This window comes from Adiantum capillus-veneris, chromosome 2, assembly GCF_014529385.1.
Source record: "Adiantum capillus-veneris isolate H3 chromosome 2, ASM1452938v2, whole genome shotgun sequence".
Lineage (NCBI taxonomy): Eukaryota > Viridiplantae > Streptophyta > Polypodiopsida > Polypodiales > Pteridaceae > Adiantum > Adiantum capillus-veneris.
The window spans coordinates 86,483,376-86,495,827 of NC_140932.1; positions in this window are offsets into that span (position 1 = coordinate 86,483,376).

Below are 12,452 nucleotides of genomic sequence, written 5' to 3' on the forward strand. Positions count from 1 at the left end.
ATACATACATATTCAAGTGGGTCGATTGGTTATTGGTTGATGTATAGACTAGTACACTTTGCAATCATATGGCTTTTAAACCCTTTATTAAAACATCTCTAGCATTTAGGGGTTGTGGTGTTACTGAAAATTTCTCAAATTATGTCTTTTATGATCTACAAAAGAATAAGAGCTCTGCTCACTTGGTCTCGGTTGTCTAGAAAGAGTAAAATATTGATTAACTATGATTCATATGGATTAGGTACAAAACATGATGGATTTTTTTCTCTCTGATTATTATTGGTCCTCTAGCTAATGTAGCAAATTTTTCGATAGTTGGAGTGTTGGCCTGCTCATTGAGCTTGAGAGTTTACTAATCTAAACCGTGATATATTTGTAATACCTTATTGATGGATCACTTGGGCACAAAATAGGATTGACTGATGAGTTAGTTTTTGACTCTTAATTATTGAGTGTATTTATTTCTGTAGAAGGTATGGCATGATTTATTATATGGCTGTGATTATTGGGATAGTTCTGAGTTGAACTTTGGTTTTCACTAGTAACAATCCTTGGAAATTTTGGCTATGTTCATTGTGATGCTGACCTAGCAAGATCTTTTACATCTAGTATGCTGACTTTGTTGGATTCCTGTTGTGGTTGATGACTTGACTAGAGATCTAGTTTATGGCTGGACCTTTGATCTTGGTCTCTAGCTGTTGCTAGAATGGTTTTTCTTTTTGCTCAGACTGAATTCTACCTAATGACCTGGCTCTCTTTGGTCATTGTCTGCTAGTGAGGAAGTTAATGTTTTTAAAAAAAGAAAAAACTCCACCTAAACCTTTATCTCCTAGTAATACTTGGTATTTTCATTAAAAAAAATTTGGAAAAATCTACTATATAATAGTGCTTGATCTTGGCTAAATCCTAGGAGATATGAGACCCTTTATAGGACTAGATTTCTTTGCTTTGTATGGTTAGAGATCTATCTTTGATTGGTAACCTTATACATACATACATATTCTTCAATTTGAGTTAAACCCTGGTTCTTACTTCCATATTTTGGTTTTGTGAAAGATTTGACTCTGATCCAATAATCTTCTTAAATTATTGCTCTCCTTTTTGGTTGCTAAGTTGAATATATCTTCTGCTCAAAAGGTTAAAATTTTGGGATTTTGCTACTACAACTTTCTGACATATGGTGGAAAAATGGATTTTTTGATAAACCTATATAGGGCTAGCACACCCTAATTAATGTAATTTGTGATCTTGCTTTAAAGCTTCAATAACAACCGCTGTTGTGATGAAACATTTGGGTAATCTCAGATTTCTAGCCATTGTGTTCTATTATGGGTAGTTGGTTTGTTCTATTTGAAGGGTTTGACTTCGGTGCATATATTAGGTTGTAGTTACAAAACAAAGCATTGCATACAGGTTTTGGTCCATACGTTTTTTGTAGCTACAAAATAAACCAGTGCATAGAATTTTTAAACTTATGGATGAGTGGACACTTTTTACAGTAAATGGTTATATTAAAAAGAAGTTTTTTTAAAAGAACATATGAAGCAATTCTGGCAAGAATACTTATGATGTAGAAAAAACTTGAGATTTTAACTACTTTAATATTTAGGACAAGAGCTAGTCTAATAACTTTTAAGTTTGACATGGATAACAACTGATAGGTTCTTTGAAGCCTGCCATACTATGACACTCCACCATGATGAAGTTAATAGACTTCAACTCTTTTGCTTATCTCATCCAGCATGAGTGACATGACTTAGATATGCTCAACTCTTCCAGCTTGAGCGTAAGACTAATAACTACGAGTCTTAGCATATAGTTTAGTATGACTTGAAGCTTTGAGACTAATGTTTTGCTCATTTTATGGCTCAGCAATCCAACTCTGACTATGCCAAAGAGTGTTTTTTGCACCCTGGCGACTTGACTTTTTACATTCTCGTGCTTACTACAAACATTTCTTCAGGTAAAAGTAAGCTTGAATTCTCAAAAAGAGGATTAGTGAAGGACCAAATTGGAATTGAAGGTTTCTTTTGCCATACCTGTTTTGTCTTCTTTGGATCTGCATTCACATTGGTTGGGTGGTCCTTCTTTGACTATGAACTCCATTATCTGTTTAATTCTCCAATTAGGCCTGTTGATAGGAGTCTTTGATGTTGTTGTAGGTCTCTGTTGACTACCAGCATATGGCTTTTGACTAGGAGAATAGGAAGATTTAGGAATCCAAATCTCTTGAGGGCCTTTGTAACTCCTTTCTTGACTTTGCTTCACTCTAGGTCTTGTTGAGTTCTTGAGATCTTCATACAAGTCTAGTGTAGTTGCAATTGGCTTGTGGTTGACTGGTAGCCAAATCTTTGTATAACTTGTGTAGACTCCTTGTCTAAGAGGAAGATTCTTTGAGATCCATCTTTGTTTTGTATCCTCTTGAAAGTTGTGGTAGACTTTAGCATCTTCTGATGTTGTTCTGTTGTATACCTGCTTCTTAGGTCTCCTAGGATATTGTCGAAGTTGATACCTTGTGGGCCTTCTTTCTTGGGAGGGACTTGATGTTACTTCATATGCTCTAACCTACGGTTTTGGTACCCATATATGTTTGTTACCTCCATAGTACTCCTATTCTTTTAAGCTCCATTGTGATGATATCCATCCCATGTGTTTGTCTTTCTGTGTTGATTTCCTGTCTTTAATCCAAACCAGATCATTGACTTTGACTAAATTGCTCAAAATAAACACTTGCTTGACTTTCCTTTTCTTTCTTGAGTACTTTGGCTGATATACCTTTGCTTTTCTAGGTGTCTCCTTAGAGGTTTCAATTGGGTCAGCAATTGACTTGAAGTTTTGAAAGCCTGACTTGCTTGAAGAGGCAAATCCATCAGGGTTCTTTGATGTAGATGCATATGCTATCATGCCTTCTTTGCTAATCGGTGGAAGGTCCACTTTGGATTTACCTTTCTCTACAAGATTTGTCTTTGATTCTTGTGACTTTTGCAACTCTAGATCTAGCATTATCAATACCTGTAAATGTTGCTTGCTACCTCTTGGGAAAGAGAGTATTAGCATTTTATCTTCTTTGTAGTCCTTGTGTTGGTCTAGCCATTGATGTCCAAGGATGACATCTGTATGAATGTTTTTTGAAGACTTTACCTGAAACTTTACCTGCTCTTCATGATTTTGGATGCTAAGGGTAACAACCATATCGTTTTTACTTGTAGCCTTACCCATGATTTCTCTATTATCTGGCTGGCCTTGAGTAATCTCTAGAATGCTCTGGATGTTGTATGCAACCATATTGCAATTTTCCTCTTTATCCAATAGAGCATTGCATCTGACACTTGCTGCATTTACACTACTGAGAACTATATCTATTCTCATTGATGGTTCTATTAAAGATCTCTGTCCTGCTTTTGTCATGGTCTCATCTTGATCTAAAGGTGTCTCTATGGAAGGTGGCTTGAGACTCTATTTTCCAATTTGATTTACATCGGCTGATTTAGCTGGCAATGAGTGATTGTTCTTTGGACTTTTGATTGCTTCTTGATTTTTTGCAACCTCATTCTTGTTTACTTCTGGCTTTGGTGGCATTCTTTGCTCAATAGATTTTGTGGTTTTTCGTTGCTCTGTTTGATCTGCACTTGCTATTTCTTGATTTGATTTAATCTCTTCTACAGTTTTGTTTGACGGAGATGAATCATCTTCAATAAGCTTTGCTTTGATATCAGTCTCCATTTTACGTGTGCTTGAGGACTTTTTCTTGTCGTCCGCGGGTGACCAATCTTGGTCTTCAGTCTTTGTTGTCTGTGAAGACTTCATCTTGTTTGCATTCTGTATCTCTAACATCTTCTAGGCCATTGGCATTCCCATTATGATGTCGTCTAGGATATCTTTTGCTGTGATCACATGGAATTGGGCGATGATGATCTGTAAACTTACTTCAATGGTGGTGGAGATGATTCCCCAATCTTGTGCTCGTTTGTTTCCAGATATGCTCACAAATCTGGAGCATCTTCCAGTTGTGGTTGGCCACATCTTTTCCATGTGCAAAAAGATAACAGGTTCATATCTAACTGAAAATCTAGCTTTACTTCACTTGAGAGTTTTTCTTCATTCTCACCAACAATGCTGCACTTGATCATCTCAAGAGTTCTTTCTGTATTGATTGATTCTATTGTGGCAGTGTCCTTTGGTTGAGCTTTATCTCCATTTTCTTGGCTTTGACCACCTGCTTCAATCGACGTTGATTCCATTGGCTGTAATATTGTACCTTTTGCTTGCAATTGTTGAGTATTGTCCGCTTGCATCTAAGTAACCTTTGATCTTAATGTTCCTGGTACAAGAGCTGAGCTTGATGGATTTGCAGCTCCCCCTTTCCTAGGGTGATCACTATAGCCTGCTCCATTATGAGAGTTCAAAACTATTTGGCTCTGGTTTAGTCTCAAATTTTGGGACTGTGAAGGCACACTTTTGGTAGCACTGTTGATATTTGGCATCTGTAAACCTTCTACATAGTTTTCTATGTATCTTCGTGAAACATGACAAATTATTCCCCAAGTCAAGCTGTAGATAGCATTATCTTTTCCGTGATATTTTCTATCCCATGGGTCTCCTATGATATGAGCTTCTGTAGTTTCAGGACCCAAGTCATCATAGATGCTAGACTCTCGTCTATATCTACGACTATTTTGGTCAAAGTATATGTTGGTTTGGTTACAACATCGAAGCTTGATTTCCGATGGAGGAGAGTTTGGCTCTAAACAAATTTCTGGGTTCACTCGGTCAATATCCTTCAACTCTAGAGAGGATGGGCTATAATAGCTTCTATCCGCTAAAATGAACCATCCTTTCTGGTCTATCATTGGATGCACTTCTATGAGCTGGTATGTGGGACGTTCAAACACTGGTTGATCCTTTTTGTACATTTGTCCTTTTTGGTCTACATAGTGTGCATATGAATTATGGGTGCCATACAAAACTAACATCATTCTGTTTAATGTGTCTCTTAGACTCATGAATGATTGCACACTTGTGGTAGTGGATGCTAGAGCATTTGCAAACCTAACAGTCTTTTCAACATTCGGTGATATCTAGACACGTTGACCAAATTCATGCAAAAATTTGTTGTTCAAAGAATCAATTTTAAGCTTTTCAGGTGCCTGTGCATCTTTATGCTGATTTTGAACTTGTAGTGCTTTTACTGGTGCTTCTAACGATAATGCAGAATCATTTGATTGCATTAAAAGTGACGAGTTAGATGCACTTACATCGAGATTCGCATTTCCAATTTTCTTTGTACCTTGCTTTGCAGTTGATGTGTCCTTGTTGTCTAGATTTCTTGGACAATCTTCAGAAAAATGTCCACCTTGTTGTCCACAATCTGAGCATTACACCACGTCTGTCGGCTTCTTCTTTTAAAACACTGAGCATAAAGTTGTAGAATGCTCCATTTTGACATTTGTACCGTCTTTGGCTTGGTTCTCCTATTAGACTGGCTTCTATTGGTTGATCTATTGGATCTTGCATTTCTGGTTCTCAACTATAGATCTGACCACCATAATCCATGTACAATGATCTTGATTACATATGTGCTAAATGGATGCTTGGCGGGCTTGTGCATGTTTTTGGATAACCACTTGGGTTGACTTTCTAAACTTCTATTTGCACTTCATCTTTGAGTTTGCAATACTTGGCTCCACTGAAGTCTGTAAACATCTGGGAGTTCTTTGAATCTGGCTTTACTCTGATCAATAGGATCTTGGTTCCTATGTTGCTTTTACTGCTCATAAGATATCTATGGCCTTCTGAATCTGCATATAAGACTTTATCTCCATTGTAACAATATAGCTCTAAAATCTGCTCTGTTGCACTTGTGCATGTGTTGCCACTAGTATTGGCTTGCTTTGGTTCATTGGTCTTTTTGCTCTCTTTTTTGGCCGTTTTTTTGTTGATCTGGTTTGCAGTGTATGATTCTCTCCACGGTGTTTTTTTTTCTTTTTTGCACAATAATCCATGTATAATGATCCTGATTGCATATGCGCTAAATGGATGCTTTGCGGGCTTGTGCATGTTTCTAGATAACCACTTGGGTTGACTTTCTAAACTTCTATCTGCACTTCATCTTTGAATATGCAATACTTGGCTCCACTGAAGTCTGTGAACATTTGGGAGTTCGCTGAATCTGGCTTTACTTTTATCAATAGGATCTTGGTTCCTGTGTTGCTTTTACTGCTCGAAAGATATCTATGGCCTTTTGAATCTGCATATAAGACTTTATCTCCATTGTAACCATATAGCTCTAAAATATGCTCTATTGCACTTGTGCATGTGTTGCCACTGCTACTGGCTTGCTTTGGTTCGTCGATCGTTTTGCTCGCTTTTTTCGGTCGTTTTTTTGTTGATCTGGTTTGCGGTATATGATTCTCTTTACGGTTTTTTTTTTTTTTTTTGCCTCTTTCAACGACTCTTTTTTTTTAAAAAAAAGTTTTGATATTTTTATAAATTTTCTATAATTTTTTGAAGGTTATTAGGATTTTTTTTTTTTTTTGTGATTTGTTTTTTATTTTTTAAGGATTTCTTGTGAATTTTTATGAATTTTCTACAATTTTTGTGATTTCTTTTAATGAGTTTTGTGAAGTTTTTATTTTTTATAAGTTTTCTAGTGAGTTTTTTTTATTTTTTTGTGTTTTTTTAACCCTTTTTTGTAATAGATTGTTTTCTTGTTTATGTGATTTTTACAGTGTTTTTTAATTATTATTTTGAAATCTTAAAAAATATTCGGCAATTATTATAAAACATTTTCAACACGCATAAGCACACAAAAAATAGGAGTTTTTATCAAAAATGCGATTGACGACAAAATCAACAACTCACACCCCGAAAATAGCGAAACACTCAAAACTCAACCAAGGAGGACACAAGCACACTCAAAATGATGCCGTAAACACGCACACAAAGCAGCTTGTCAAGATCGCAAGATATCATTTTTAAACGGAATTAAGCAAAAATTAATGCAAAAATTAACAAAATTTACCAAAAAAATTACAAAAATTCTTCAAAAAGTACCTGTTCTCTTTAAAAAAATCTCCACATTTAGGGGATTAGTGCAGACAAACAAAATCACAATAATCACATCATTCAATTGCCAAACAATTTTATCAATAAAACCCAAACTAGGCAATTCAAACCGGCAAAATTAGGTCAAAATTTGACGCATTTGAAGTGTGTAAATCTTTGTTTTGAGCTAAAAGACGTACAATTAAACCATTAAACACATCAAATATGCAATCAAAAATTGAATTAATCATGCACATTAAGCACTTTTTAGGCGCACACACACACTAATAATTGACAATTTTTACCAATCTTTAGGTGCGTACACAAAATGGTTAATCTTGTTGAAATTGCAATGTGATTTCACAAATCTCTAGTTGGGCATGACCACAACACAAATCATCACAATTGAAAAATCATTAAGCACAGATTGATTTTTAGGTGCACAACCAAGGGCAAAATAGTACACACACCCCTAAAATTAGGCATACACCCCCCCTCCAGCGAGAGTTCACTCCTCCCGTTGTCGCATAGCTGCCCATACAACTAGGTATGTCCACCGCATAGAAAGCACGTCATGGACACTCCCACCGCATAGAAAGCAAGACGTGGGTATCCACCGCATAAAAAGCAAGTCGTGGATTCAAGAGCCCTAACGAGGAACTCTGCCCCCTGTGATCAGTAGGGGGGTCAGGACTGATTCAACATTGGAAATAAAATGAACATGTCGAGCTAAATTTTCCCTAGCAAACATTCTTTTCTCTTGCAAACAGCATACCCATCAATCATTTCTTTCCTACTTTATACTTAAATGTACTATGCATTCAATGCCGAGGTTTCTGTCGGATTTCTCCAACATGTTCGGGGATATGTTCATTCCTAACTAGCGTATGCAATGTTAATTTAAACAACTTGAAAAAAAATATGATCTACCTCTTCCACTTCTTCATCGATGGCCCGTGAGATGGCCGGTATTTGCTCGTCCATGGGAGCCTTTCCCTTTCCGTTGACATTGCTCGTTCCTGCTTCGCGATCATGGGTACCACCGAAGCGCGTCCTCTTAACCGGGGCCATTTCTCACTACTTTTAATGATTAGCTTGGGGAAAGAGCTAAGGTTCACAGCATCATAACAGTCCAATGGGTAGATTAGTGACATCAATTAATCCTTCCTATATGAGAGTCTAGATTTCTTTCATAAAGCAATCATTAAGGATGGCACATGATCCTATGGGAACCGGCTCTAAGATAATTATTCGGCTTACATGATCAAGAATAATTAGGATTTCATTATTGGAATTACCAGAGAATTGGATTAAGTATGATTAGACTATTTCCTAGCAATTAGATGATGCAGATTTACCCTATGCATATGTGTGAGGAAAAACCAATTCTTAGAGACTTATTGACGGATTAATTTCTCCTTAATTACGTCTTAATGCATAAGAGAAATGAATTCAATTAAGCTACAATGTTAATGAGTGATTACAATAGTGATTCTCTTCAATCTGCACAAATACTCGCTTACCGATTAATTACTATGCTATCTGAAGAGAGAAGATTATGATAATTATGGTCTAATCATTAATCGAGAGTGAAGAATGGCTGATAATTCAGCTATGGGATAATGATTACATAATAGAGTACGAATAAGGAGAATTTAGAGAATAGTCATAGAGATTTTTGGCTAGGAATAGACATAATGTACGAGAAATTTTGATGGTGGGAAAAGGGATTTTCAGATGGCATTAATTAAACTGTCGTTACCGTGATTAAGATCTGGTAATCTTCTCAATTTTCTGATCTAATCGAGCCTCTTGAGATGAAAATTCGGCAGCACCTCCCTCCTAGCTTCTTCTTCAATAGGTGTGTGATTCCGCAGCACCTCCCCAATGTATGTGGGTGTGTGTGTGTATGCACTGTGTGAGTGTGTGTGATCATAAGTGTGTGTGTGTGTGTGTATGCAGGTCTTTAAATAGGCTCCTACAGGATGAAAATCGATCTGGGTTGCTAAATGCATCTGGGAGCTTCTCCAGTTAAGCATGGCAAGTCCAGTTCTCTGCCCACCAAGTGTCAGGTTGGCTTGGTTAACTGGTTCTGAGACTGAGTTGCAGGCTTGGCAGCTTTCCCAAGACTCCCACAAAGCAAGAGGGCGCCCCCTAGCTGCTAAAGCTGATCTGGAGTGGCATGGGACCTGTTCCCACACAGTCCCGGGCCCCCGGTGCCTCCCCGGACAATTTTTTAGGAAATTTGGTTCTAGGCTACAACGGGTCATACGAATCCGATTTTGATGCCGTAAATTACCATACGAAGCTCTAACTAAGGCGTATTGGCCCGAGTACCTGCCATATTTAGCAGCCCCTCGGGGTCCGAAATTGCATTTTTTTGACATTCGGGGTACGGGTGCAGATTTTCGAGACGGTCAAGACTGGACAGGTCGGGTGACCAAAAACTTACTATTTTTGGAAAATTTTCACAAAAATCATTTTAATTCACATTTTTAAGCTTTATAACATTCTAAACATCATGGCACTGACAAAATCTGAAAAATTGCTAAAAATAGTAACTTATTTCATTGTATTCATTTCGTGGTACAAGGGTACTCTTGTGATCGGGTCAGAGACCTTACAACCTCCCCAACGTGAAAAATTTGAGATGTCCTCATCTCAAGAATGAGTTTGGGTAATCTTTTAAGAGCGTCGACTCGTCTTCCCAAGTTGCATCTTCTTTAGGGTAATCCTTCCATTTTACCAGATGTTCTGTGATAGTTCTGTTGTGTAATTTCCTTTCTCTTGTTTCAAGTACATAGTCAGGTTGGAGCTCGAGAACTCCTTGTGCTGGCATGACTATCTGATCGGAGTCCAAGAATTGATCAGGGTTGGGAATATAGGGTTTGAGTAAGCTGACATGGAATACATCATGAACCTTCAAGTTTGCAGGTAACTTTAGCTTGTAGGCCTAGTCACTTATAACCTTAACAATCTCAAATGGTCCACAATATCTTGGGCTAAGCTTCTTATATCTGCCTAGTGATAAGTTGATTTTCTTAGGTCGGACTCGTAGAAAAACCTTATCTCCTTCCTTGAAAGTCCTTTCCAAACGATTCTTATCTGCATAGTGCTTCTGTCTATCCTGAGCTGCCTGAATGTCCTGGCGAATGGCTCTAGTCTGGGCTTCCATATCTTCTAACATCTTTCTAGAGGCTTCTACTCTAATGGTTGGATCTGAAAAGTTCAGTGGTGCTAAACAGTCCTGTCCATAAAGAGCTTTGAAAGGTGACATTCCAATGCTTCTGTGTTCGGAAGAGTTATAAGCATATTCTACCAAAGGTAGATATTGTAACCACTTCTTTGGTTCTTGCGAACAATAGGCTTTGAGAATGTCCTCGATGACTTGATTAACTCTTTCGGTTTGCCCATCAGTCTGCGGATGATATGCTGTGCTGAAGGCTAATTGTGACCCAATAGATTGGAAAAGAGAGGTCCAAAATTTTGATGTAAACTTGGCATCTCTATCGCTGACGATACGCTTGGGTAGACCATGTAACCTAAAAATCTCCTTGATGAATACCCGACTAATATCTGAAGCAGTAAAGGTTGTCTTTACGGGTATTAGATGAGCCACTTTTGTGAGCATATCAACAACCACGAAAACAGAATCATAACCTCCTGTAGAAGGTAACCCTGTAACAAAATCCATACTGATGCATTCCCACTTCATCTGGGGTATGTCAAGAGGTTGAAGTTGCCCTGGTAATTTGATCCTTTCGGCCTTTATCCGTTGACAAGAAAGACATTGTCTCACATAGCGAAGTATGTCTCCTTTCATTCCAGACCAGAAATAACTCCTTCTGACGGCGTGAAGAGTTTTAGCATAGCCTGGGTGTCCGGATGTAGGGCTATCGTGTCCTTCATATAGAATGGCCTTCTTTAAAACTGGGTCTCTGGGTACACAGAGTCTATGTCTGTAGTAAAGACATCCTCCCATAAGAGAGTAATCTTTCGCTTCAGGCATCTTATTCTGCTGGACTAATGAAGCCATACGTTGGTACTCTGGATCTTCGAGGGATGCTTCTTTGATTCTATCCCAGATAGGGTTATTTGGAATAGAGATAGCTCCGAGAAACGATTTTCGGCTAAGACCATCTACAACTACGTTTTCCTTCCCTGGTCTATACTTTATGTCAAGGTCATATTCCTGTAATAGCTCTATCCATCGCCGTTGTCGCATATTGAGAATGGGTTGGGTAAAAATCCACTTTAAACTCTTGTGATCTGTAACCAACTGAAACTTGCGTCCAAGAAGATAATGTCTCCATAACTTCAGTGCATGAATAACTGCTAAAAGTTCCAGATCATGAGTAGGATAGTTCTTCTCATGATCTCTCAGCTTTCGCGAAGTATATGCCACCGGTCTTCCTTCTTGAGTAAGAACTCCACCTAGAGCGAATTTGCTAGCGTCTGTCGCTACTTCAAATTCTTTACTGAAGTCTGGAAGCTTTAAAATAGGAGCTGAGACCAAGAACTCTTTTAGCTTAGCAAAGCTAGACTCGTGCTCGGTCTTCCAATCGATCCTCATTCCTTTCTTCAGGAGTCCCGTCAAAGGTGCAGCAATATGTGCGTAATCCTTGACAAAAATCCTGTACCATCCCGTTATTCCAAGAAATCCTCTTACTTCACTGACAGTGGATGGTTGAGGCCAGTCAACGATGTCCTTGACTTTGTCTGGGTCTACTGAAATCCCTTCAGCCGAAATGACAAATCCAAGATAGTTAACCTTTGGTGAGCAGAAAGTGCACTTGCTCTCTTTAGCGTAAAGCTGGTGTTCTCGAAGGAGATCAAGTAATTTGCGAACATGATCCTCGTGATCTGCCTCGTCTTTGGAATAGATCAGAATGTCATCAAAGAAAACCAAGACAAAATCATCCAGGTAAGGTTTGAAAATATCCTGCATAAGTCGGTTGAAGCTTGCAGGAGCATTTGTTAGACCAAAAGACATTACTGTGTAGTGCCCATACCTAGTATTGAAAGCTGTCTTCGGAATATTTGATTCCTTGATCCTGATTTGGTAATATCCTGACCTTAGATCTATCTTTGTAAATATTTTGGCGCCGTGGAGTCTGTCCAAAAGTTCGTCAATCCTTGGAATTGGATACTTGTTCTTGACAGTTACCTGGTTCAATCCACGATAGTCTATGCATAGCCTTAAGGTTCCATCCTTCTTCTTTTGGAAAAGAACTGGAGCACCCCAAGGAGAAGTACTGGGTTGAATGAATCCTTGCTCAATGAGTTGCCTAAGTTGTTCTTTGAGTTCGATGGCCTCCGGAAGTGACATTTTATAAGGTCTTTTTGAGATAGGTTCACACCCAGGGATAGTCTCAATCTCATGATCTACCTCTCTGTGTGGTGGAAGA